The sequence below is a fragment of the Pinus tabuliformis genome, chromosome 4_1, assembly GCF_031772625.1.
Source record: "Pinus tabuliformis cultivar Carrire ecotype Pingquan chromosome 4_1, CPIR1, whole genome shotgun sequence".
Taxonomy (NCBI): domain Eukaryota; kingdom Viridiplantae; phylum Streptophyta; class Pinopsida; order Pinales; family Pinaceae; genus Pinus; species Pinus tabuliformis.
The window spans coordinates 857,516,725-857,543,155 of record NC_142303.1 but is presented as its reverse complement, the minus strand read 5'-3'; the positions used below and the strand labels follow the sequence as shown (position 1 = coordinate 857,543,155).

Genomic DNA, 26,431 nt, shown 5'->3' with positions numbered 1-26,431 from the left:
AGCTCATCACATAGCTAGATGGAAATATTATTCCTTACCTTAGCTGGAAGGAAAGGAACTCCTTACATGCCCAAGAAGAACTAACTCAGGTGAGACCTTTGAGAAACAACTCTGAGAAGGATTGACCAGTCAACACTGAATGAGTAAGTAAGGCTGGCATGGGAACATTATAAAAATATTTCTAGAACTTTCACATAATAAACTAAACAAATATAGGAATAGGAAGTTCCATGGAATGTACACCTAGAAAACTAAATTTTTCACCATAGACAAATTTACTAAATAAACTACAAAGCCATGGGCATGAATTGCACAAAGATAAATGGAATTGATATACTTAAGTAGAACAGTTAAGGAGGAGTGGAACATGTATAAACATATTTTTAATAATAATAAATCTTTTAACATAAAATATTTATCTTAAAATCAAATTATCCTATCAATAAGGTTCTTGCTTCTTGGAAAAGCCACATCTATAAACTCCATTATTGATTGCATTATATACGCAGCCATTGACCTCATCAATTTGGAACTGCAAATGAGGTGGATATAGGTCCACCTATGGATATTTTTCTATATTGTTAAACTCCGAGTTCAACATGTAGGTGATCTCAGAGCTTTATTGTTCATGATTGTTTTGTTATTTTTATCCCATAATAGTTTTATGTTCGAGTTAGATGAATGAATAAAAAAAATATAGACGTATATAGGTATCAACATAGAAGATGACAACTAACAAGGTTTTGTAAAATGTAGGGAAGTGATATTGAGGAGTTGCTTATACCAAGTAGTGTATTTTCCACTGTAATTACTGTTATAAAGCTCATAAAGTTCTCATGTAGTTTTGGATACATTCAATTTATTTGGATCTTCCCCAAGATATTCATGTTCATATGTTGGGAATGTCCAACCAAAGTGATCCTCACCCTCTTTTGTCCTTTCCCATTCTGGTTTTACTAATTACTCAACAAGAATTATTGAAAAGTAAATTCACAAAGTAATAGATTACTCAACAAGCATCTTTAAAAATGGTGAGATTTTACAAAAAGAGATGGCACCATGACACAAATATGATCCTCTAGTCCCTTCAACTTCAAGAAGGAATAACACCTAGATGACCAAGGTCATGCATAGGATATGTACAGGTGGTATTTACCAAACTCAACATAGAATTCAAAGGAAGTATCCCTTGAAATGAAGGAGTGAAAGGTATATGTTGTGAATTTGAATTCTCCACTATCTATAATCTAAGCCAATGAGGCTCTAGTAGAATACTGAACCACCTGTATGATTTGAGAAGGTCTATTTTAAAAATAAAGTGAAAAAGAGTTATGATTGTTCTTGTGTGTGTGTTATTTTTATTTAACATGCTTTTAATACCTAGTTGTCTGTAGGACTTATTTCTCTTAGAATTGAAATCATGAAGTCTCATTTACCCAGAATTCAATCACAGGTTAAGAAGCTAATGGAAAAAAAAGAAGAAAAAGGGACAAAGATAATGATTGATGAACATTTTTTTACCTATTTGTTAGATTCATAATGATGACATGTGAAATTGATCAATGTTAAGAATAAAAGACAATAATCACAAGCGAATACTGATAGCCCAATCCTTTAAGAGTAAAAAGGGTTTCCCATGTAATGTGCCTTTATATACATTGAAGAACCTTAGAAATAATTAGATGTCATGTTAAATTATAGTCTTGTGGATGTCATAGGGGGCTCTAGAAAAAAACTTGGTAGATTTCATGTGAAAGGAGAGTATCTAAAACAAGAATCCAAAAAAGAGGAAGTTTCCTAGCTTTAGTCTGCACAACAAAATTTGGGATTGTTTTGCCTATCGTTAAACGTTCTTCAGGTTGCAATTTTTTGGAAAAATGATATGCAACTCTTCAAGAGGGTGGTATTAGAAATTAATGTTGTGAAGTTTTTAAGGCCATACTTGAAGAATTCCCACTATTGTAGGAGTTGTAGAGGGGTTTCACTATCTATGAACACCTAGAACTATAAGGTTGAGGACATTACCTCATACTCTCTTTAGAATTTAGAAGGCTTATATTTTATACCCCAAGTCAAATTTAAAATGTTAGGATGATCGCCTGCAACCTGATGGAAAGAGTCTCGTTTTTATGGAGACTATTGATCCTATGTGCAATTTACAAAATGAAGAGGGTGAAAAAGGAAGATAGGAGGCTAACAGTTTTGAATGAATATGTAAAATGACAAATTCATAACTTAGCTGATGCATTGCTTTGATGTTTTGTTTGGATATGTAAAATTAATTTGTTACGTAGTAGAAAATACCAAGGTAAAAGATTTTTAGGAGAAAAAAATTGAGAAACTATATGACAATAAGCTTAGATTGAGTGTGTTGTACAAAGTTTCCCCTTATAAAATTTTGGAAAGGGTGGATTTCCACAGTAAATCATAACCATAAAAATGACTGTCATAAAAGTGATTGCCCAGATAGTGAATACTCATTGGTATACACCCAGTTACATTAGAATTGGAATATTCAAAATACCACAACATCATCTCAATCATTCCAAGGAATATCAGTGTTGCTGCATAGTTTTGAAGTTGTGATATATGATTTCAAAAACACATGTATTGGAGAAATTAGATAAGTCTAAGAATAAGGTGGACTAAAGAAAAAAACCCATATAATTTCAATAAAGGTGCTAACCTTCCTCGAAAATAACTTATTGGATTGTTGTGCATAGTCCTACCATCAATAACACTTCCGTTCAGTTGTGGATCACATAGCATAAAATAAATGTGGTACATGCCAGACTTTGTGATATAGATGATATCTCACTTTGGGTAGGGTTTCTTCTATCTGAAGATTCAAAAGTTTTAACTGGTGCTAACTTTATGATATTTTCCCCTCTCAAGAAGTTTTACTCCAGCAAGACTGTGTTTACAACATGATTGAATTTGAGGTAGCAAGACTGGATCCCTTCCATGGGACAAAGAGTACTACCTGTATTCTCATCAAGGTTCCTTCCTACACTGAAAGGATACCTTGATCATCTTACTAATAATGTGGCTATTTCATGGAATTACTGATGTAATATAATAAAAGATAACTATTCTAACTCCATTCATCCATTTGATGTAGTTTGTGATTGCTTACTACATATTCACTCCACTTCAGCCAAACTTTTCTAACTGAAGTAATTATTTCTTAGCACTTTTTTGATCGTACTAGACCCACCAACATGTTAGGGGATCTCCATGGTAAGAAGTCCCAATTAGACCGCAGACCGTTTGGTGTAGGAGTCTCAACAGTGGGTTGTACGGTATCACCTTGATCGTTGTTTCGCACAGAGGCAAGTAAGATGTCCCTATTGGTAGCAAGGGTGTGACAACTATGGTGAGTCAAGGAAGGTGCATGAATGGTTCTAACACATGGAAAGTGGGATGAGTGTGCCCCTTGGAAACGTGTAATAGTACTCGGCTTGAAAGTGAACACATGAGCGAAGATGCATCACCAGTTCTAAAGCAAGGTAGTGAGCAATCGAAAGTGATTGTTAAACCAATCAACACATTTCAGTAAGATTCATACATCCTTATATAGAATAGTCCATACATGCATGCATAAGAAAACAAATATATATATCATTTAGAGTAAAGAAGATAGCTGGAATACAATATGACATATGCATGAAATGTGTTATCTTTGTTATATTAAGAAGTGTAAGTTCTAGTCATACAATACATCCATGTCCACCCGCTAGCCTCGATAGCGAAACGTTACAGCCACAACCACCTGCTCCTCCAAAGAGATATACTAGCTCTGTGCAGTGGAGAAGCCAAGGCTCATTATAATACTGTCCAGGCTTTCTCTAAGATACTCCTATCAGAAACTTGGATGACCAAAATCCTATACAATGAGTTATGAGGTACTATTTATAGAAAAGGGTGGGGTGACCCTTGACATTCCCCTTTGAGACCGTTCATTTATCCTCACGACTCTTCAACTACTCTATGATTGTTACATTCAACTATCGACACTTGAACTTCCACTTGACAAGACGTTACATTACAATGCACATGTGCCCATGTGAGACAAAATGGCTTGAGAAAGCCATGCAAGACATCACTGACACTCAGATCATTGTGGTGAGACCAACTCTTTGACATCTTTGTGATGGTCGAAGGTGGTGAGCTAATTCCAAGCGTTTTCCTCTATGATGGTGTCCGTGCACTCAATGGTGACATATTGTTGAAGTGAACTCTTGTCTTCATTGCATCCAGGTGCACTGATATGGCTCCTCTATCCAGCTCGTCTGATAGCATGTGCATGGTCATCCTAGGTGTGATCGTATTTGCAACATGTTGATGCATAGTGTCTACGGTGCTCTCCAAGTATGTGTTGGTGGTCATGTACATCACTTCTCAAAATACATGTTCAGCTGCAGATGGACTTGCTTATTCTCTTCACCTTGGTCAGTGTGCCAAATGGGTAGGATTGCATGCATGTGTGCAATAAAATTCATGCTGCTGAATTCCCCTGCATGCGATCAACAACACTGCTCACCTTGTCTGCTCCGTGCCAGCTGCTGGTATGGATTTATAACTTGAACGGGTGTAGTTTCATCTGTTTGTGCACGTTGCACCCCTTTTTGTACCTATTCCTACTACAACCCATTCTCTCGTCTATGTAGCTCCTATTCTTCCTTGAGTTGTTGTTTCATCACATGAAGCTCCTTCTCTATTATGTTCTCTTACTTCAGACAATCTTCATGTTGTGTTGTCACCTCATTTCCTGAGCCTCCAAAGTTTCTTTCATCACAATTGGATCTGCTTGAGCTAGCAACTTTTTTCCGCCTTTGCATTTTCAACAACCTTCCTCTTGCATTCGTCACGTGCAAGTGTGCTACCTTCTGCTACTACTAATGGTGTTTCTCACTGTGATGTTGTTACCATTTCATCTTGATATCCTTGTCCATGAACAACTTGAAGTCTTCATAGATAGGCAAGTTCATAGACACTTGATCGACTGCATCCTCAGTTGCACTCTTAACGGTGTCTTTGACTCTGCTCTCATGGAAGTTGTTGTACCTATGCTACTGGGAGGCTGATGAACACCTGTGATGCCTAGAGATATAGCAACACTCATAGCAAGAAATCTGTGTGACTGATCGTGAAGGTTGCGCAATTTTTGTCGGGAGGTCGGGAGACTGACTGCCAAAACTGTGTAAGTCACATTCCAGGTAGTCGGGAGGTTGAATGAATACTAGAACTGTGCAATGCACAGTGCAACTTGGCCTGATGAGGACTGAAACTAGGCAATGTACAATTTCAATCAGTAGTGACATGCAACTAGCCAACTGCATTGCGCAGTACCTGGGGCCAGCAGGGCACTGCCTCCAAGAATTGTGTAATGCAAGCCTGGAGGTCAGTGTTGGGCAAAAATTGTGCAATTTCTGGAGGGAAGGCAAAGCCTTTGCTTCCAAAAATACAAAGTACTAGCCGGGAAAGGCATGGTCTAGGCCAAGATAGCCTAGATCGGTCAACGAGCGACTGAAAACATGACAAGTCTTGATGCATGGTGAGATGAGTGCAAACAAGAGTTAATTATCATTCATGCAAACAATAAATGCAAGATTCAAAAAATGGGAAAGAATGCATGTGTGTGAAGTGAGTAGCCGCAACGATGATCATTTGTGCAAAACAATGTCATGCATGCGACAATAGTGAGATGCGAATGAAAATTGAAATGATGCTTCTACAAGCCAACATACATCAAAATGACATCAAGCGCTCCCTGAAATCAAGTAGATAACACTCACATGAAGCAAAATATAAAATGTGGTAGAAACAAAATGCAAGACATGAAAAGTGAGCTTACCCACAAAACAATTGAGTTAATTGTGTTGACGACTCCTAAATGCAATGTGGGATGTTAGAGCTACAAGAACGATGTGAGGAATGAGATATGTAGCATCCGGTTGATGAGTATCCATAAAATCGAGGTTGTGACGTGCATGCCACAAATCTAGGAAAAGTAACACTTGGCGGGAGGTTTCTAAAATAATCCTTGCATGTAACCTCCAGCTTCTAAAAATAGATCCCTGAATCAAGGGATGCCTTTGCATGCTGCCTTGGGAGAAGCAGTTCATGCATGCAAATTAGTTTTTCTTAGTCCTGGAGGGAGCCAGTTAACCTGAAGGCACATGCAAAAACTTGCCTGACTGATGGGAAAAATTGTGCATTTCTAGGAGGGTGCTAGGATGGATGCCCAGAAGGATTACACAATTTTTGGGCTAAGTAGCTAACTGCTACCTAGAATTGCACAATTTCTAGGCTAAGCAGCCCTGCTAGGACAGGTTTCATAGTTTTTCTAGTGAAGCTTCACAGGCAGAATTGTGCAACTTTGGAGCCCAAAAGGTTGCCCGTCAGGATTGTAAAATTTCTGCAGGGAAGTGGTTCCCCTGCACAATTACGCAATTTCTTGAGAGAGATTCTCAGCCTACAGGTGGACCATGTTTGGAGGAACAACCTATGAGGGGGATGCAACAAGCTACCTTTCACATGTTGGTAATCTGCTACAAAACCATTGAAGCTCATGTACTTGACAGTGCAAGACATGCTGTTGAGGATGGTTGGTAGGGAGGCTCCAAAACGAAGCTAAAGAAAAAATTTGGAGGTTGGTTGTAGCTGCTACAACACTTGGTGACACAGTGGTAGAACTCCAGCTCTCTGAATGGACCTTGTTCGTGAAAAGAAAATCTAACACCTTCAGAAGTATTGCCTAGTTCTTTATTTGTCTTGGTTTCCACACTTGCTTGATTGTAAGATGCAGTATCTGCCAAGCCCTTGGTTAGTCAGCACACATTCCAAGCCAAGTCAAAACAGTTGTTTCAATTTGGGATAAGGGGTATATTGGTGCACAATAAGTATAATCATCAGAGTCTTAGTTGCATCCCTTGTGTTACTTCACTGCCAACATGCCTGGATAGTACCCCGACGGAGTCACACAGGAACATAAGAATCACTTCACTGCTAGCGAGCCTAGTCAGTACTCTGGCAAAGTTACTTGCATCACCTCTTTGTGTAGGAAGCCTTTCTCTTCTTTCGGCTTATTCATTTTTCAATTTTTTTGGAAATTTTTCACTTTTTCATTTTTTTGGAAATTTTCACTTTTTCATTTTTTCCCTTTTCATTTTCATAACTGTGCACAGCACTTATTCATTTCAGATGTGGAAGAGGGATCCCGACTTGTTGAGATCAGAAGAGGTTGTTCCTTCAGAGAATTAGTTTACATATACCTCTAGTGCACTTGTTAAGGTTTTTCCCCTCACCTTACTCTACTTGATTGAGGTGACAAGGATTAACCCAAAAACAACCGACTAGAGTAGGTGATAATAGTTAGCACACAAGCGTTGCGTTTTCACCAAGGTTCACTTCGAACAATATGTATTTTCCATTGATGTATTATGGAATGAAGACAACAAGTTCTTACATAACAGAGTGGACAACAAATAACCAAATATTGATAGTTGTACAAGTCTTCTTGTACTTTACCTAGCTTGTTTCAAGAGTCACACACGGCCCATGCAAAACTAACCTACGGACAAACCAAGCAAACAAACCAAAATGAAAAGCAAGCAGCAGAAGAAAATGTGAAAGCAAAGCGCGTAGGAAAAAAACAAGCAAGTAAACAAACACATAAAGAAAGAAGCAAACAACTCAAAATAAAACACTACTCCTACTCCGATGCTAACAGTGCATGGGCCTGATCACGTGAAGTGATATTTCCAATGCAAACATCGGTGCATTGGTCGACCCATGTTGGTGAAGGCATGGTTCACGAATAAGATAGCTATGCAAAATAGCAAAAAAGAAAGATATAATACTGAAGACAAACACACTCCGAGTTTACAAGCATCCATAGAACAAAAATGATTGAAAGTGCATGACATGCACTCTATGGACTTTCCATGGTGGTGTGCTACACTACGTGCAGATGTCAAGTGTATGAATTCTCTTTACTGTGACATGCAAGGAAACGTGAGAAAGATATACCACTTACATTGTGCAAGTGTTCTTGCTATGCAAGATTCCTCCAGTGCATGAGCGATGGGATCGTGTAGTTTGAGTGGAGGAAGAAAAATCTCGGCATTTGGTTGATCTTCAATGAAAATCAGAGAGTGATGAGGAGCCTTATGTGTTTCAACAATTTCGTGATCAGAAGTGAAAACAACCTCACGACAATGAGGGCTTGACATAATGATCAGCTCGGGCTAAAGTGTCTCGATAGGCTGAGGGGTTTTGACTTCATCGAAAGATAGATAATCGTAAACTAGTGCCTTAGATGGATTAACAACGATTAAATCAACATCATGTTCAGATGAAGTAGTAGAGAGATCACGACAACCAAGATCAAAAAATTCAGGATGTTTTTTGGCATCCTGATAATTTGATGAATCATGCAGAGGGGTAGTTGAGAAGTAAGGATGTTCACCCTCTATGCTTTTAAAAATGACAGATGATAGATCGAACAGATTTTCAAAGGAAGATGTGTCCTCCCCACAATGTAATGACATACTAACATCCCACATGTCTTGTGAATGATCAGAACTAGAAATATCCGAAAATGAGTTTTCACAGGGGAAATCAACAATGGAAAAATCACAAGGGATGTCAAGACAAAGCGGATGAGTTGTGGCTAGAAGGGAATCATCCTTCATCGTGGGTTCTTCTTGATATTTTCACACACACTCATCATGAGTGATGGAGCATGTTGGCTCCATAACACTAACTCCATTGACAACTTGATCCTCATTCATAGTAGGTGAGGAGCCCAAAATAGAAAAACACAAGACAATACAATCCAGAGGATCAACAAAACCTGGGGACGAAGGTTGAGGGAACAAATCCATGTGAAAACCAATAGGCTTGCATGCCAAATCTACGGAGATATTAAGAGTAGGTGGGGTGGGATAATGTGACATTTAAAAAAATGTGCGTGCATAATCTCTCACATCGCTTTGCAATGGTGCTGCTATTTGATGAGGTGAAGGTGGACAGTCACTTGTGACAGCAACTATGCCTACCTATGATTGCGCAGCTTCATCACCGAAGTGTGCTGAGCAGGGTTCGGATATGTGAAGAAGATACATAAATCTTCCATCAAAAAATTCCAAATCAATATCATCTTCGGGGAATCAATAAGCAAGATTACAAAAGCGTATGTGAAACTGTTCAACGGATTCATCAGGTGCTTTTTGTAACTTCAGAATTTCTTTGTTGAGTGCTTTACGGTCGAAGTGATTGAAAGCACAGTCTATCTTTGTGACCAGATTAGCAAGAGAATGGATATATTTTACAGGCAGCATGGAACATGAGTGCATTGGGTGCCCTTGAAGCGTGTAAATGAACAACACATAAGTCATGTATTCATCAAAGATTCCATGTCTTTTGCATGAGCCTACAATGGCGATCGCATGCCTAACCAAGGTATGTGGCCTCCACCATTATATGCTTTATGTGACAAGCTATACGAGATCTTTTCCAAGATAATGAAGTCATGTCGATAAGACATACATTCCAGAAGAGCAACTCTGTAGTTAGTCATGATAGATATGTACATATTCAAAATAGGTGTGAGGACTGAGCTTGTCATTTGGCCCTTCTTCTGGTGGAAAAATGTTGATAGTACTAGACCCACAAACATGTCAAGGGATCTCCCCGATAAGAAGTCCCAATTAGACCTGAGACCGTTTAGTGTACCAGTCCTAGCAGTGGGTTGTACTTGCCCTCGTTGCATCCGGGTGCACTGATATGGCTCCTCTATCCAACTCATCTCATAGCATGCGCATGGTCATCCTAGGTGTGACTGGACCAGCAACTTGTTGATGCATAGTGTCTACACTGCTCTCCAAGCATGTGTTGGTGGCCATGCACATCAACTTGTCAAAATACATGTTCAACTCCAGACGGACTTGCTTCTTGTCTTTGCGTTGGCGAGTGTGCCAAATGGGTGGGATCGCATGTGTGCCCATAATAACATGGATGTTGTTGAATTCCCTTGCATGCGATCAATAACATTGCTCACCTTATCTTCTCTGTACCAGATGATGGGATGGATCTATAACTTGTACAGGCATAGTTTCATCTGTCTATGCATGTTTCACCCCCTACTGTACTTGTTCCTGCTACAACTCATTCTCTCGTCTATGGAGCTCTCATTCTTCCTTGAGTTGCTGCTTCAACACATGAAACTCCTTCTTTGTTCCATTCTCTGTCTTTGTGAAATCTTCATGTCACACAGTCACCTCATAGCCTAAGTTCGAAGGTCACTTTCATCACAAGTGGATATGTTTAAGCTTGCAACTTTGTTCCGCCACTGTGTTGTCAACAACCTTCCTCTTGCATTCGTCGTGTGCAGGTGTGCTACCTTCTGTTGCTGTTGATGGTGCTGCTCACTGTGATGCTATTACCATTTCATCTTGATATCCTTTTCCATGAACAACTTGAATTTTTCATAGATAGGCAAGTTCATAGGCACCTGATCGACTACATCCCCAATTTCACTCTTAACGGTGTCTTTGACTATGCTCTCCTAGAAGCCATTGTACCTGTGCTATTGGGAGGCTGATGAATGTCTGTGATGCCTAGAGACATAAAAACACTCATGGAAAGAAATCTGTCAGTCTAAAACCAAAACAAACTTGAGAACTGATTTGCAACATACCTGTGTGACTGATCGTGAAGGTTACACAATTTTCGTCGGGAGGTCAGGAGATTGACTGCAAAAACTGCGCAAGGCACTATCCAGGTAGTCAGGAAGCTAACTGAATGCTGGAATTGTGTAATGCATAGTCCAGCCTAGCTTGCTGAGGACTGAAACTATGCAATGGGCAATTTCAGTCAGTAGTGAAATGCAACCGTCAAACTCCATTACGTAGTTTCTGGGGCCATCAGGACACTGCCTCCAAGAGTTGCACAATGCAAGCTTGGAAGTTACTGATGGGCTCGAATTGCACAATTTATGGAGGGAAGGTAGAGCCTTCGCTTTCAGAAATGCATAGTACTAGTTGGGAAAGGCACGGTCAAGGCCAAGGCAGCCCAGACCAGCCGACGGGTGATTGAAAACATGAGAAGTCTAGATGCATGGTAAGCTGAGTGAAGACAAGAGTGAATGATCAATCATGCAAACAACAAGTGCATGATTCAAAAAATGGGAAAGCATGCATGTGTGTGAAGTGAGTCACCGCAACAGCGACTGTTCGTGCAAAGCAATGTCATGCATGCGACAACAGTGATATGCGAACAAAAACTGAAACAGTGCTTCTATAAGCTAACATACATCAAAACACATCACTCACATGAAGAGAAACACAAAAAGTTATAGAAATGCAATGCAAGACATGAAAAGCAGGCTTACCCACAAAAAAACTGAGTTGAATGTGATGATGGCTCCTAGATGCAGTGTGGGATGTCAGAGCTGCAAGGTCGATGTGAGAACTGAGCTCTGCAGCGTCTGGTTGATGAGTTTTGATAAAGTTGAGGTTGTGACATGCATGCCACAAATCTAGGAAAAGCGACATTTGGTGTGAGGTTTTTGAAATGATCATTTCATGTAACCTCCAGTTGCTAAAAATAGATCCCTGAATCAAGGGATGCCTTTTCATGCTACCTTGTGAGAAGAATTCCATGCATGCGAATCAGTTTTTCTTAGTCCCAGAGGGAACTGGTCAACCTAAAGGCACATGCAATAGCCTACTTGACTAATGGGAAAATTTGTGCATTTCTGGGAGGGAGCTTGGTTGGCTGCCCAGAGGGATTGCACAATTTCTCGGCTAAGCAGCTAACTTTTTCGCAAAATTGTGAAATTTTTGGGTTGAACAGTCCTGGTGGGACAGATTACGTAGCTTTTCAAGTGAAGCTTGATAGGCATAATTGCGCAATTTTGGAGCCCAGTAGGCTGCCAGTCAGGATTGCGCAATTTCTGGGGGGAAGGTTAATTCCCCTCTAGAATTGCACAATTTCTTGAGGGAAATGCTCACCCTGTAGCTAGACCCAGTCCGAAGGAACAACCTATGAGGGGGATGGAACAAGCTATCATACACAGGCTGGCAATCTGCTAGAAAACCACTGAAGCTCATGTGCTTAACAGTTCAAGGCATACTGTTGAGGATGGTTGGTAGCGAGGCTCCAAAACAAACCTAAGGAAAAATTTTGGAGGATGGTTGTAGCCACTACAACACACTTTCTCCCATTTTTTCTCAACTATTTGTAAAAGCACACACCCACATCAGGAAATTGCTTAAAGACTTTAATCTGAATTTCCTCTTAGGTTATTTGTTTGGATTTTAATCTAAAAAAGACCACCCTTTTTCAATACCTTTTGATACTTCAAACAAAGATAACCAAAATTAGTGATTAGGAAATCATTATGAGATGACCCCTTTTAAATGTGTCAATAATATTTCTTCCATGTAGAAATTGTCCCATTTTGCATATACATAAGCCTTCTATTGTAGTTGCTACAATGCACTCCAAAGTTCTGTCTTGCAGTCAAATTTCAAAGCCTTACTTGATCTTTCCCTTGATTGTTGCAAACACTTAAGCTCATTTCACGAGATTTCTCCAAGTTGTCTGAATCCTTTTGCTTGCTGGATTAATTTTTGTCTTTTGGCATGTTTTTCTATTTTGTCATGTTTACAAAACTTTCTGGTGGTTTCGAAGGTTGGTGTTTATGTATACAAGTTTTCCTAGCCATGTAGACATTTTTTACACTCATACACAAAGTTTTGAGCATTATCGCAATGTATTCACAGTCATCCTAAAGTCTATCCCAAGTGTCGCAATTGTCACTTCTTGTCATGAGATAGTTACACAGAGGGCAATAATTTTTTTGTTGCTATGGTGGTCTATGTTTTCATGCCACCAATGTAAGCTAAGTGTGTTATCACAAGTTCAATTCAAGTGTGAATCCATCTTCCTCTTGCACTTAGCCATTTTCAAAAAATATTCCTGAACGGGAAACTTAGCTTCACCAAGCCCCGACTGAGCTATGCACTGCGCAGTATAAACCCTCATGGATGTGATCTTTCTTCTTGGAATTGCACAGTGCATAGTCACTATCCTCCAAGGTAGTTGTAGCGCACAATTACATAGCCCAGTAGCCTTCCTTGACCCCCAGAATTGCGCAGTTTTGCCTCCCAGTCTGCCTTGAACTACACACTTCACACTTTCACTCCTTAGAATTTTCCCTTGCACGTTGGAACCCCATAATGCAGAGAAATACTAGCCTCTCTTGGTCTCTAGAACTTTGCAAATGTATCCTCCAATGTTCTTCCCTTAGGCGGAGCTCACTGACCTCAATAACTACACAAATCTGTCCTCCATGCTTCTCTGTTACCCAACCCCTCTTGCCTTTGAAACTTGCGAAGAAGTGACCTCTGACATACTCATCCTGCATCATCCACTGTTGTCTTGAACTTGGCCACTATGCAATTCCTTTCCCTAGTGGGGACTATGCTAAAAAGATCCTCAGTTAAGGTTGAGTTGTGCTCTACGTAGTCTCAGTGATCAAGCGCTCTCCCTACCACCTAGAACTGTACAATGAGTAGTTACTAGGCCCTTTCTTCCAGCCTGTCACTTTTCCCCGGCTCAATTCATGGATAATAATGCATGATCTTAGACAAGGGATTTTTCAGATTGATTTCATCCCGTCATGAATGAATTGTAGGAATAGGTACACTATCAAGTCATGGCGAGATGATAAACAAGGATAAAAAGGAGGGAAGCATGCATAAAGACTCACTTGTAGATGAACATACTAGTCGGCTACCTAGAGAAAGCAAAGGAACATAAGTGTGCAACTACATTCCAAGACCGAAGATCATCGAAGACTGTGTATTACCAAGCTATGCAGAGGAGAAGAGAAATCATATCCAAGAACACTTTTAGCACTAACGAGAAACAACTACTTGACATTTCCATATCATCAACCTAGTCCATCTGAATAGTGTCATGTCATGAGTTGTCATATGCCACATCACTGCTGTGGGCCATGCATATTGTAAATCAAATGTACTGTAAAGTGGAAGTATAATGGACACACATGTATATTAAGAGTCATGTAAGTTGAAAATTCATATGAAGTTGAACAATCATGAGGATAGTCAAAGTGTCCCAAGGGGTAAGCATCATCCCTTGGTTATATATACCCCCTCATTGTGTGAGAAAATGACTTTTCACCTTCGATCCTCCCGCAAGGCATTAGAGAGACTAGCTAGTTCTTTAAGGAGCAAGGAGTGGCTCCAATGTCACACTATTGGGGCCAGTGGTGTACAATGTAAATATGTGTCTTGGAACTTTTGCTTAATAACATAAGCCTTTTAAGGCTGGCATGTTCTTCATGCATGACTTATGAATGTTTATAATAATATTTTGTGGAAGTTTGTATTTCATGTTTTCTTTCACATGTACCAAGATGGTTGAACTATTTCGGTTATTTTAGTGCTTATATTTTTGAGAATGTGATATAATGGTTGTTATTGTTGTGCCATCCTTGAGGAATATTCCACAGGATACTAGACACTTTTTTTCTTGCTTATTGGTTATCATAACCGTCACATTTGTTGTGGAATATTCCACTGGATGTTAGATGGATCTTCCCTTTTTTGTTGGTTGTAATGATTTTTGTGTCCATTCTAGACAATATTGCTAGATGCTAGACATGTCCTTCTAATTCATGTATGTCTCTTCATGGGTGGTACTATTACCTCTCACTTAGAGGCTCACTTTTTTGCCCACATTTTGTAGTAAGAGAACCCAGAAATAGTTGTGATGCACACTCACCAGGCACACTCACCTTGCTTTTCAAAGATAGCATTGCATCACTCTCTTGTGTTAAAATCTAGAGCCAAGGAAAATATTTTAAGGATTCAACGACCAGGCCTTTATACTGGATGGGACTCCTACACCAAATAGTGTGAGGTCAGATTGGGACTACATATTGGGGAGATCTCCTAAATTTTGGTGGGTCCAACACAATTAGCATTTATAGAGATAGAAGGGGGCTAGCCTGTATTTTATGGCTGATTGTCCCATCGACCCCACTCATCCATCCTCTGGTCAAGGAAGAAACACTCACTCTATCTCCCCTACTCGTAATTCAGAAGTTCGTAACTCTTCACCGCCCAGGTCTAAACGTGAACTCATATATCATTAACTTCGAGTCATCCGCCCCATCACCTGTCAATTTGCAAAAGTTGTTGGATTGATTATGGGAGTGATCGCTCTTCCGTATTATCAAATGAAGAATAAGACCACCACCACAGGAGTAGTGGTATCATTTGTTGAAGAAGTAGTCCTCGCCACTCTTGAAGAACTAGAAGACATTGTTGAAAGGGAAGACGAATCTCCACTCTTTTACGAAGGAGAAGGAGGTAACTGCTTAATCATAGGTTCAACTTCTAGCATGAAAGGAAGAGAATAAGAGAAGGAATAAAATGAGGAGGAACCATCAAATTTGGGAGAAGAAGAGGAGGACAATGAAGAAGAAGACAAGGCAAAGAAAAATATGGATTGGATGACTCAGGGCCCACTAGAAATTCCCAGTGTCCTGCACAAGATGCTGAGGCACGTAGAGAGAATTTTGATGAAATATGACCCTAACAAGACAGTGAAGGCTGAAGACCGCTTCGACAAATTTTACCTACATCTGCAAACACTTAAGGTACATTATGATGATGTTGCATGCAGAATTTTCCCATGCACGTTGGATGGTAGAGAAGTTGTATGGTATCATAGCCTTCCTCCAAACTCCATCTAGAATTGGAGGGGATTCAAAAGGACCTTTCCTGAAAATTTTGCTGAAGACAAGACCCCTGCCATGTTATTAAAGGAGGTGGGTAGTATTAATATGGAGCAGAAGGAAAAAGTTAAATATTTCAATTAGAGTTTCAAATGCTTCTTGAACAAGTTTTCAGATGACACAAAACCTCATGACTCCATCACCATATACTACTACAGTTCTTCCTTGCCGACAAGTATTGTGTCATTTGTAAAGCGAAATACGAGACCGACATTGATAGAAAATTATGAAGAAACTATTATCGTTGAGAAGGACTTGTGTGCTATTGGAGTCATCACAAATGATGAACCCACAAAAGACTCTGAGGACATGGGAAGGAGGTCTCAGACCTCCGTGAGAAAGGCTAAGGAAAAGGATCTGAATGATCTTGAAAGCCTGACTCATCCTGTGAACAGGGAAAATTTTAAGGATGGAAAATGATCTTGAAGTTTAAAAACATTAGTGAATCCCACTAGTCCATAATATGCAAACTATAAAATGTTTATTGATTTATTTGTAAAATTACTCAAATTTATAATGATTTTATATCTACTCTCTATATAAATTTGGGAATTTTTAAGATAAAATAATTTTATATTGTAAAATTACGGCGAACCATTTTTATAAAAGAAGGAAATTGGCAAATATTTTTTTTGGAAAAATCATGGAAAATCATCCCACCTACAAATATTAGCCCCTAAAATTTTCCATGCCCGTGAATTCCATGACCACTGAAGTGGATGAATTCAAACAAAGGCAACATCCTAGAAGGAGTTGAGAAAACTGTTGGATGCTTGGATCATCTACAAGGTGAAAAGTTAAATGTGGGTATCAAACTTGGTCCCTATAAGAAAGAAGTCTGCGAGATCCACCTATGCATAGATTTCTGCAATCTCAACAACATCTCAGACAAGGACAATTAGCCTGTGTTGTGCATGGAGCAAATACTACAAACAGTATGAGGGGCCAAAATTTTTTATTTGCTTGATGGATTCTCAGGTTACAAGCAGGTTCTGGTAGCAGATCCTGACAAACTAAAAACTACGTTCCGAATGAAGTTAGGCACATTTGCATTTCGAAGAATACCATTTCGGATAGCCAATGTCAGTGCAACATTCCAACGTGTGATGGACATCCCCTTTTGTAAGCTTATTGGAAAAAGCACAGTGGTCTACCTTGACAATGTGATGGTATTTTCCAAACAGAGGTCACACCACATGTGCCATCTGAAGAAGATTTTTGACCGATGCCAAAAATATGGGATATCCTTGAATCCAAAGAAGAGTATGTTTACAGTATAGGAAGGTAACTGCCTAGGACACATCATTGCTAAAAGTGGGATCAAGGTATACCCAGATAGGGTCAAGAATGTCACACAGATTCCCCTCCCAGTGAACCAGAAAGCCATGCAGGCTTTCTTGGGGAAGATCAACTTCCTTCGTAAGTTCATCTTCGACTATGCCCAGACTGTTAAACCAATACAAGCGATGATCAAGAAGGATGTAGTATATAAAGGGGATAAAAGTGAAAAGGACACATTTTCCCATATAAAGAAAGATATAGTAGAAGCACCCACGTTGTACAACCCATACTTTGGTAAAGACTTCTTTCTCTACACGTTTTCTTCTAGAACCTCTCTTGTTGTTGTGCTTACTCAGAATGATGAGTTCAACAATGAATGACATATCTCCTTCATGAGTGCAAGTGTGCAAGGAACAAATCTCAACTACCCCTCCATGGAAAAACAAGCTTATGTAGTGTATAAGAGGGTAAAGCACTTCATACCCTACCTGTTTAAAAATGGTTGTATTATCTTTGTTCCACACCCAGCAGTGAGATCATTTCTTATTTAGCAAGAATTGGGTGAAAGAAGGGAGAACTGGATGACCGGATTACAGGAAAACAATATTAACATCAAGCTAGTTCGCACAATCAGGGGTGATGGTCTCTAAAAGTTAGCAGCAAAATAAGTTAATGCAAAAGAGGAAGAAGAAGAGCTCGTGAGATGTGAGCAAGAGATTGAGATGTACAATGTTGAGTGAGCCTCCCCCACTTCGGATATAAACTCTCAGTAGATGGATGTGTGCCAATACCTTGAGCATGACACCATTACCTCTCACTCCTCTATGCGGTAGAAGAGGGCACTATGAATTAAATAATTTTCATATCAGTTGGTGCATGGGGTGTTGTTCAGGAAGCATCACAATGGAGTATTGCTCAGGTGTTTGGAGGAACACAATTCAGAAAAGGTGTTACGCGATGTCCACGATGAACTAGCCAAGGGACAATTTGTAGGAAACACTATAGCACATAAGGTCATGCGGGCTAGATTCTAATGGCCTAAATTATTCAAGTAAGCTCATTCATATGCCCACAAGTGTCCAGTTTATCAAAGGTGTTCCAGCCGAAATTAGAAGTTAGTAGCCCAACTATAGCCCATTGTAGCGGAAGAACCTTTTCAATAGTGAGGCTTGGATATCATTGGGGAAATTTTCTCACACTCATCAAAGAAACACCATCATATTATATATTCTACAGAAAATTTCATGCAGTGGACGGAGGGAATTCTGCTAAAATTGGTGAACGATCAGGAAGTCATCAACTTTCTGCAGCAGAACATCATCTCTAGGTTTGGAGTTCCTATGTCACTTTTTTTTTACAATGCAACATACTTATCATAGTTAAGACTTTATGAATTTTCATTGGCAAATGGTATTATCTTGAAACATTTAGCTAATATTATTTACAGGGGAATGGTATTCCTGAATCCATGAATAAGAACCTCATCTGTATCATCAAAAATACCATATTCTCTGAGCAGTGAAAGCGACACTCTTCTTTGCTGAATGCCTTACAGGTTGATCTAGTCATGCCTAAGCCTTCTATGGACAACTCCCCTTACTTTCTTGTGCATGAAAAAGAAGCCATACTCTCATCAAACATTTACTTTCCCACTCTCCAATTGTCCCAAGAATCCCAAGGAAAGCCATGTATTTTAGTTTAGCATAGGAAGGAAAATTTCCACAAGCTAGAGGAAGAAAGGTTGAAAGCAAAAGGAAGATTTTCAATTCACCAAAGTCATATCAAGAGATGGTTTGATAGAAATTTTGTAGGGAAGAATATATTTAGTGTGGGTGACTTAGTCTTAAAGTGGGATAAAGCCCATGAGGACAAACGCAAACACATTAAGTTCCAGTCCTTGTGGATTGGTCCATACACAGTCCATGAAAGCTTGGCCAACACACATATCATCTTCAATAACTTGATGGGAAGATTGACTGCCTCCCTATTAATGACCAAGACTTAAAGAAATAATTTCAATGAATATCTGGGGCTACGCCCCACACTATGTACATAGTCTTTTGTTGTTTGTTGTTTATGTCTTTGCTTAGTTTTTTATTGTTTTGTTTTGTGAATAAGTGTTGTGCCTAACTACTTTGTGGCTCCTAAGTGTGTGTGTGGCTGAAGTATAAATAGTATTATGACACTATAGAGCTTAGCTAGTCTTTTTTCCATCTTCCTTGTGTTCGTTGCATCTTTTGGCTGATGAAGTTCTGACATAAAATATGATCCGTCCATAAGGAGAGTTTTGGTTCAACCATGAACCCATGTCTAGTCCAGAAATGTCTTGCCTATACTCAGTTTTCTGCTTTGGTGTTTTCAAGCCTATCCAACTAGTAGAATGGAGAAGGGGAAGATCTAAATGAGAAAACCTAAATCTAATGTCTTTATATGATTTTGTGAAGGAACAACCTATCTTGCTCTCAACAATTTGGGATCCCTCTTCCACCCTAAAATAAATAAGTGTCGATGCACAGTTCCCTTTAAATAAATAAATAAAGTCGAAAGAAGACAAAAGCTTCCTGCATAGAGAGGTGAAGTAGGAAACCCCACCGGGGTACTATCCAGACTCGCTGGCAGCAGAGAAATATTCGTTTTCCTGTGTGACTCTTCCAGGGTATTGTCTAGGCCTACTAGTAGCAGAGAAACACTGGATATGGAAAACTATACTCTGAAAATCTTAAGCTCATGAGATAGACTACCCTTCCCAACTAAAAATGTTGTGATTATGTTGAATCTTATGTTGTGTTCAACTAACAATATATAGAGGGGACTATGTCTGTCCATGGGGTAAGTGGGGAAGCCAAAGTAATATGCATGATGAATCAATGCTCCCTGAAGGAACAATGCCCTCCAAAGAAGAAACTAACCAAGAAAGAGAAGTTCGAATTCGACCAATGTGTCACGAAGTGTTGTAGTTGCTACAACACCCACCAAAATTTTGGTTGGGACTCAAATATCAGAGCCTTCCTTGGTCTTTCCCTTGGTTGTTGCCAACACTTAAGCTCATTTCATGAGCTTTATCCAAGTTCTTTGAATCCTTTCTCTTGTTCGATTAATTATTCTGTTTTGGAATGTTTATCTATTATTGCATGCTTGAAAACCTATATGGTGGTTTCAAATGTTGGATTTTATGTATACAAGTTTCCTAGCCATGTAAACATCTATCGCACTCATACAATTTCTTTTTAGCATTGTTGTAGAAGTGTCGTCATAATCATCCTAAAGTCTATCTAAAGTGTCACACTTGTCACTTTTTGTGATGAGACAATCACACAAAGGGTAATGCTTTTTTTTTTGTTCTGTGGTCTATGTTTTCATGTCTTCAAATTATTCTAAGTGTGTAATCACAAGTTCAAGTCCATGAAGAATCCATCTTCCTCCCACACTTAGTCATTTTCGAAAAATCTTCCCAACCAGGAAACTCAGCTTCACTAGGCCCCGACTGAGCTACGCACTCTACAGTCTCAACCCTCATTAATGTGACCTTTCTACCTGGAACTGCACAGTTCGTAGTCACTGTCCTCCAAGGCAATTGTACTGTACAATTTCAGAGCCCAACACCCTTCCTTGACCCATAGAATTGCATAATTGTGCCTCCCATTCTGGCTTGAAATCCACACTTTGCAATTTCACTCCTTGAGATTTTCCCTTGCCCAAAAGAACCCTACAATCTGCAAATATCCCAACCTCACTTCGCCTCCATAACTATGTAGACATTTCCTCTAGTGTCCTTTCCTGAGTCAGGGCTAACTAACCTCACAAACTACGAAGATTTTTCCTCCATGCCTATGTTCTTCCCAACCCCCCTTACTTATGAAAAACTACATAGAAATAACCTCTTAGGGCCTCATCCCACATCGGCCACTACTTCCTTGAACTATGTAAACCTGACTACCAGTGGCCACTATACAATTTCTTTACCCAGTGGGGACTCTGCTAAAAATTTCCTCAGTCAAGTCTGAGTTGTGCTTTGCACAATATCAGTGATAAATCTCTCTCCCTTTCACCTGAAACCTTGCAATGCATAATTACTGGGCACTCTCTCCCAGCATGTCACTTGTCCTGGGCTTAGTTCATGGATAATAAAGCATCATGTTAGACTATGGATATTTTAGATTCATGTCATCCTGTCATGAGTGAATTGAAGGAACAGGTACACTATCAACTCATGGCGAGATGATAAAGAAGGAGAAGAAGGAGGGGAGAATTCCTAAAGAGTCACTTATATCTAAATAGACAAGTGGACCTACCAAGAGCAAGTGAAGGAATAGAAGTGTGCAACCACCTTCCAAGATTGAAGATCATTGAAGACCTTGCATTACCAAGCTATGCAGAGGAGAATAGAAAGCATATCTAAGAACACATCTAGCACTCACCAACAACAATGGCTTGAAATTGCCACATCATTAAGCCAGTCCATGTCAGCAATGTCATTTCAAGTCGTGTATTGAGTTATCATATGCCACATCACTATTGTGGGCCATTTATATTATAAATCAAATTTATTGTAAAATGGAAGTCCAATGGACACACATGAATATGAAGAGTCATGTAAGTTGAAAATTCATAGGAAGTTGAATAGTGATGAGGGTAGTCAAAGAGTCCCAAGGGGTGAGCATCAACCCTTAGTTATATATATCCCCTCATTGTATGAGCAAAGGAATTTTCACCTTGGATCCTCCCACAAGGCATTAGAGAGACCAGCTAGTTCCTTGAGGAGAAAGGAGTGGCTCCAATATCCCACTACTCAGGCTAGTAATGTACAATGTAAATATGTGTCTTGGAACTTTTTCTTAATAACATAATCCTTTTAGGTCCAACAGTTTCTTCATGCATGACTTATGAATGTTTGTATGACTATTTTGTGGACATTTGTATTTCATGTTTTCTTTCACATGTACTAATATATTTGAACTATTTTGGTTATTTTAGTGCTTATCTTGTTAAGAATGTGTTGTAATAGTTGTTATTGTTGTCCCATCCATGTGGACTATTTCGTAGGATACTAGACAAATATTTCATTTCTTATTGGTTATCACGACTGTCGCATCCATTGTGGACTATTCCATTGGATGTTAGATAGATCTTCCCTTGTTTGTTCAATATAATGACTGTTTTGTCTGCTCTGGACCATTCCGCTGGATAATTGTTATGAATCCAGCTCAAGAAAAGATAGATCAACGCCTTAGAATTCAGCCTCTTCGAGGGGGAAACTTCCTTTACATTACATAAATGAACAATTATTCAATGATTCAAATGAAAAAACCTCCTTTCTATATATAGGAGTCTAAGGAGTCACAATATAACTCAGCCGACCTAACAATAATAATACAAAGCCACAAAAATAACAATAGAGGGATTCTATGAGGCACAATAATAACAATATGGGGACAATAGGGGCACAACAATATTAATAAGGGGTATAACTACGATAGTAATGGGGTAATCACTAGTATTATAGGGACCCAACATGCCCCTCTCCTTCAAAAAAAGTGTTGTCCTCAACGCTTGAGTAGTTATGGATACTTCTGTATAAAATTCTCATCCTCCCATGTGGAATCTTCAGCGGATAAGTTCTTCCACTTGATAAGATACTTCGAAATTGATCGATTTCGTAGGTGTCGAGTTCTTGTTTTTGTGACTGCTTCTGGTTCCAATATATTTTTTCCTTCCTCGTCAAGTTCTGGCAATATTGTTTGAATTGGGAGCTTGTCGCCTATAACCTTCTTTAAACATGAAACATGGAAAACTGGGTGCAATCGAGAGGCTGCAGGAAGCTCCAATTCCTATGCCATAGTACCAATATTTTGCAACACCTTATACGGACCACAATACTTTGGTGATAATTTATTATCCTTCTTAGCTTGCTTGAGAGACATTTTCTTATATGGTTGTAGCTGTAGGGATACCCAATCACCTACATCAAAACTTCTTTCGCTGCAATGTTGATCTGCTTGTTGTTTCATTATATTCTGTGCCAACACAAGGTTATCCTTTAAGAGTTGGAGGACTTGTTGTTGATGTTCGATGTGATGTTCCACTGCCTGAACCTTAGAATTTTCTCTTAAATATGATGTGATGGATGGTGGTTGATACCCATAAAGTGCCATAAATGGGGTCATTTTTGTTGTTGTATGGAAGGAAGTGTTATACCACCATTCAGCTAGAGGCAACCATTTGACCCATTGTGTCTGTTTATCAGATACAAAGCAACGAAGATATCCTTCCAGACATTTGTTTACTATCTCAGTCTACACATCAGATTGAGGATGATAAGATGAGCTATGAGCTAACTGACTACCAAGACAAGAAAATAATTCTGTCCAAAAATTTCTAGTGAAAATGGGATCTTTGTCATTTACAATAATCTTTGGGTTTCCATGTAGCTTTTGAATTGTTTCCATAAATGCAGTAGAAACTTTACTGGCTTTAAATGGATGTGATAATGCACAAACATGTTTGTACTTGGTAAGTGTGTCAACTACCACCATGATGACACTCTTTCCCTCAGACTTAGGTAAACTTGTGATAAAATCCATTGAAACCTCCTCCCAACATTGGCTTGGAATGGATAAAGGTTGTAATAGACCCGGTGTCTTAATTGTTTCAACTTTATTTTGTTGGCAAACCAAACATTCCGCCACAAACTTTTGAATATCTGATTTAAGGCCATCCAAAAAAAATTCCTTCTTAACCCTATGGTAAGTTTTTAAAAATTCTTAGTGCCCTCCTAAGGGAGAAGTGTGCAATTCCATAAGAATCTTTTGTTTTAGCTGGGAATTCTTACAGAGGTATAAGCGATCTTTGTACCATAACGAATCATTTTTCCAACTAAATGTATCAGACGTACTGGAATCTTGTTGTAACTTTCGAATAAGTGCCCACACTTCTTCGTCATTCTTCCATTCCTCCCTTGCTTCGTTTATCCAATCTGGTTGGATAATAGAAATGGCGCACAAAAATGCTTCCACATCCTCATCCTTTCTTAAGAGTGCATCTGCCACCACATTTTGCTTCCCTTTTTTGTAGATGATTTCAAAGTCATAACCCAACATCTTTGTGACCCACTTTTATTTCCCTTTAGAGGATAATATTTGTTCTAAAAAGTATTTAAGGCTATCATGATCCGTTTTTACCTTGAAGTGTCTTCCCATTAGGTAGGGTCGCCATTTCTTAAGTGCATGGAGTATTGCCAACATTTCCTTCTCATAAATAGCTTTGTGTAAAAACTTTCCCTTGATTGGACAACTTTCAAAAGCAATGGGTCTTTCATCTTGCATTAGAATAGCACCAATTCCATTTCCTGAAGCATCACATTCCACAATAATGGTTTTTGTGAAGTCCGGTGTAGCTAAGACCGATGCTTGGCACATTGCCTCTTTAAGATGTTCGAAGGCCTTTGTTGCTTCCGGAGTCCATGAAAATGCATCTTTCTTCAATAATGTTGTTAGAAGTGTTGCTATTCTCCCATAATTCTTAACAAACTTGCGATAATACCCTGTCAACCCGAGAAATCCTCACAGATGCTTTATGGATGTGGGGATTTTCCATTCCTTAATGGCTTTAATTTTGCTAGGGTCTACCTTAACTCCTTCATGAGATACAATATGACCAAGATATTCCACCTCTTAGACTCCAAAGAAACATTTGGATCTTTTTGCATATAATTGTTTCCCCTCCAATAGTTGTAGCACCTTGTCAACATGTTTAACATGATCCTTCCAAGACTTGCTGTAGATTAGTATATCATCAAAAAATACTAACACAAATTTTCTAAGGAATGGTTTCAAAATTGAATTCATCAAACCTTGAAATGTTGAAGGTGCATTGGTAAGGCCAAAAGGCATGACCATAAATTCATAATGACCAAAAATTCATAATGACATTCAATTTCACTCTTTTGGGCATAGGGATATCTGTATGGCTTGATGTTTGGAGGAACACTTCCTGGAATCAAATGAATAGCATGATCATGATCATGAATAGGTGGGAGACCTTTGGGAGTCTCAAATACCTTGGAATGATTGTCCAAGACATTTTGGATATTTGGAGAAATAGATGATTTCGATGTGGAAACATCTAGAGAACATAATTGTGAAATTACACCTCATTGTTCCTTTTTTAGAAGATTCGTCATACCGTTAGAGCTGATTATCTTTCCTGGTTTCCCTGCAATACCCCTTAATTCAACTTCCTTTCCTTCCGCAGAACATTTGATGAAAATTTCTTGAAAATTAAAAGCTATTGTACCTAGGGATTGTAGCCATTGGACTCCTAGTACAACATCAGCACCTCCCATTGGAATGGAAAGCATTGGGCTAGTCAATACATATTCTCCCATGGATAGCTTGATATTATGGCATTTTCTAGAGAAATTTATTGTTCCTCCATTTGCAATCATCGCTTGACACTCTGGTGCTAGATATAGGAGGCAATTAAATTCTTTTGCTACCTTACAATGAATAAAACTATGGGTGCTTCCTGAATCAATCAACACTATTACCTTTTTCTTCTAGATTTTTCCTTCTATCTTGATGGTTTGAGGAGTGGTGATTCCAGCCAATGCATTACAAGATATGGTCGGATTCATTTCTTCTTTATCTAGGCTCTTTTCTTGGAGTATATCCTCTTCTTTTGACCTTTCTTGCTCCTTTTCTTCTTCCTCTTCACAATCTATGTAGAATAATTTCTTCTCAGCACACTTATGACCTTTAGTGTATTTGCTATCACAGCTGTAACAAAGCCCTTTTGCTCTTTTTCTCTTCCAATTGTTGTGGTGTCAACCTTATACGTTGTGGAAGACTAGGGGCAACAACACTTTTGTCTTTATAGTTGTGAGTGGTATGCTTCCTGGTTACCATAATTTTGCTTTCCATTTTTCTTGCTAACCTGAATGCCTTCTCTAATGAATCAAGTTCCCAAAGGCAAACATCATGTTGGATATTATCCTTTAAAGACCCTATGAACACATCAATCCTATGCTCCTATAGAATATCTTTTACCCTTATGTTCAATTTTTGGAACTCCTCAATGTGCTCCATTATTGAACCCTTTTGTTTGAGACTTATCAATTGACTAAAAAAAGTGTTGCTTTTTGTATCCTCATAATGTGCTATCAATTCTTCCATAAAAATTGCCCAAGTGATAAATTGTTTACGAGAGCAAAGCCATTGATACCATACAAACTGATTTGGTTCCAAATATAAAGTTGCAATACGTACCTTTTGTGTGTTTTGCACATTATTGAGATCGAAAAATTGCTCCATC

At 39.0% G+C, this 26,431-nt stretch overlaps 1 pseudogene; it reads right to left on the bottom strand.

The window, feature by feature from the left end:
- Positions 1-439: 439 nt before the first annotated feature.
- The window catches only part of LOC149178914 (glutathione S-transferase omega-like 2), a 93,166-nt pseudogene continuing 67,174 nt past the window's right edge, over positions 440-26,431 (bottom strand).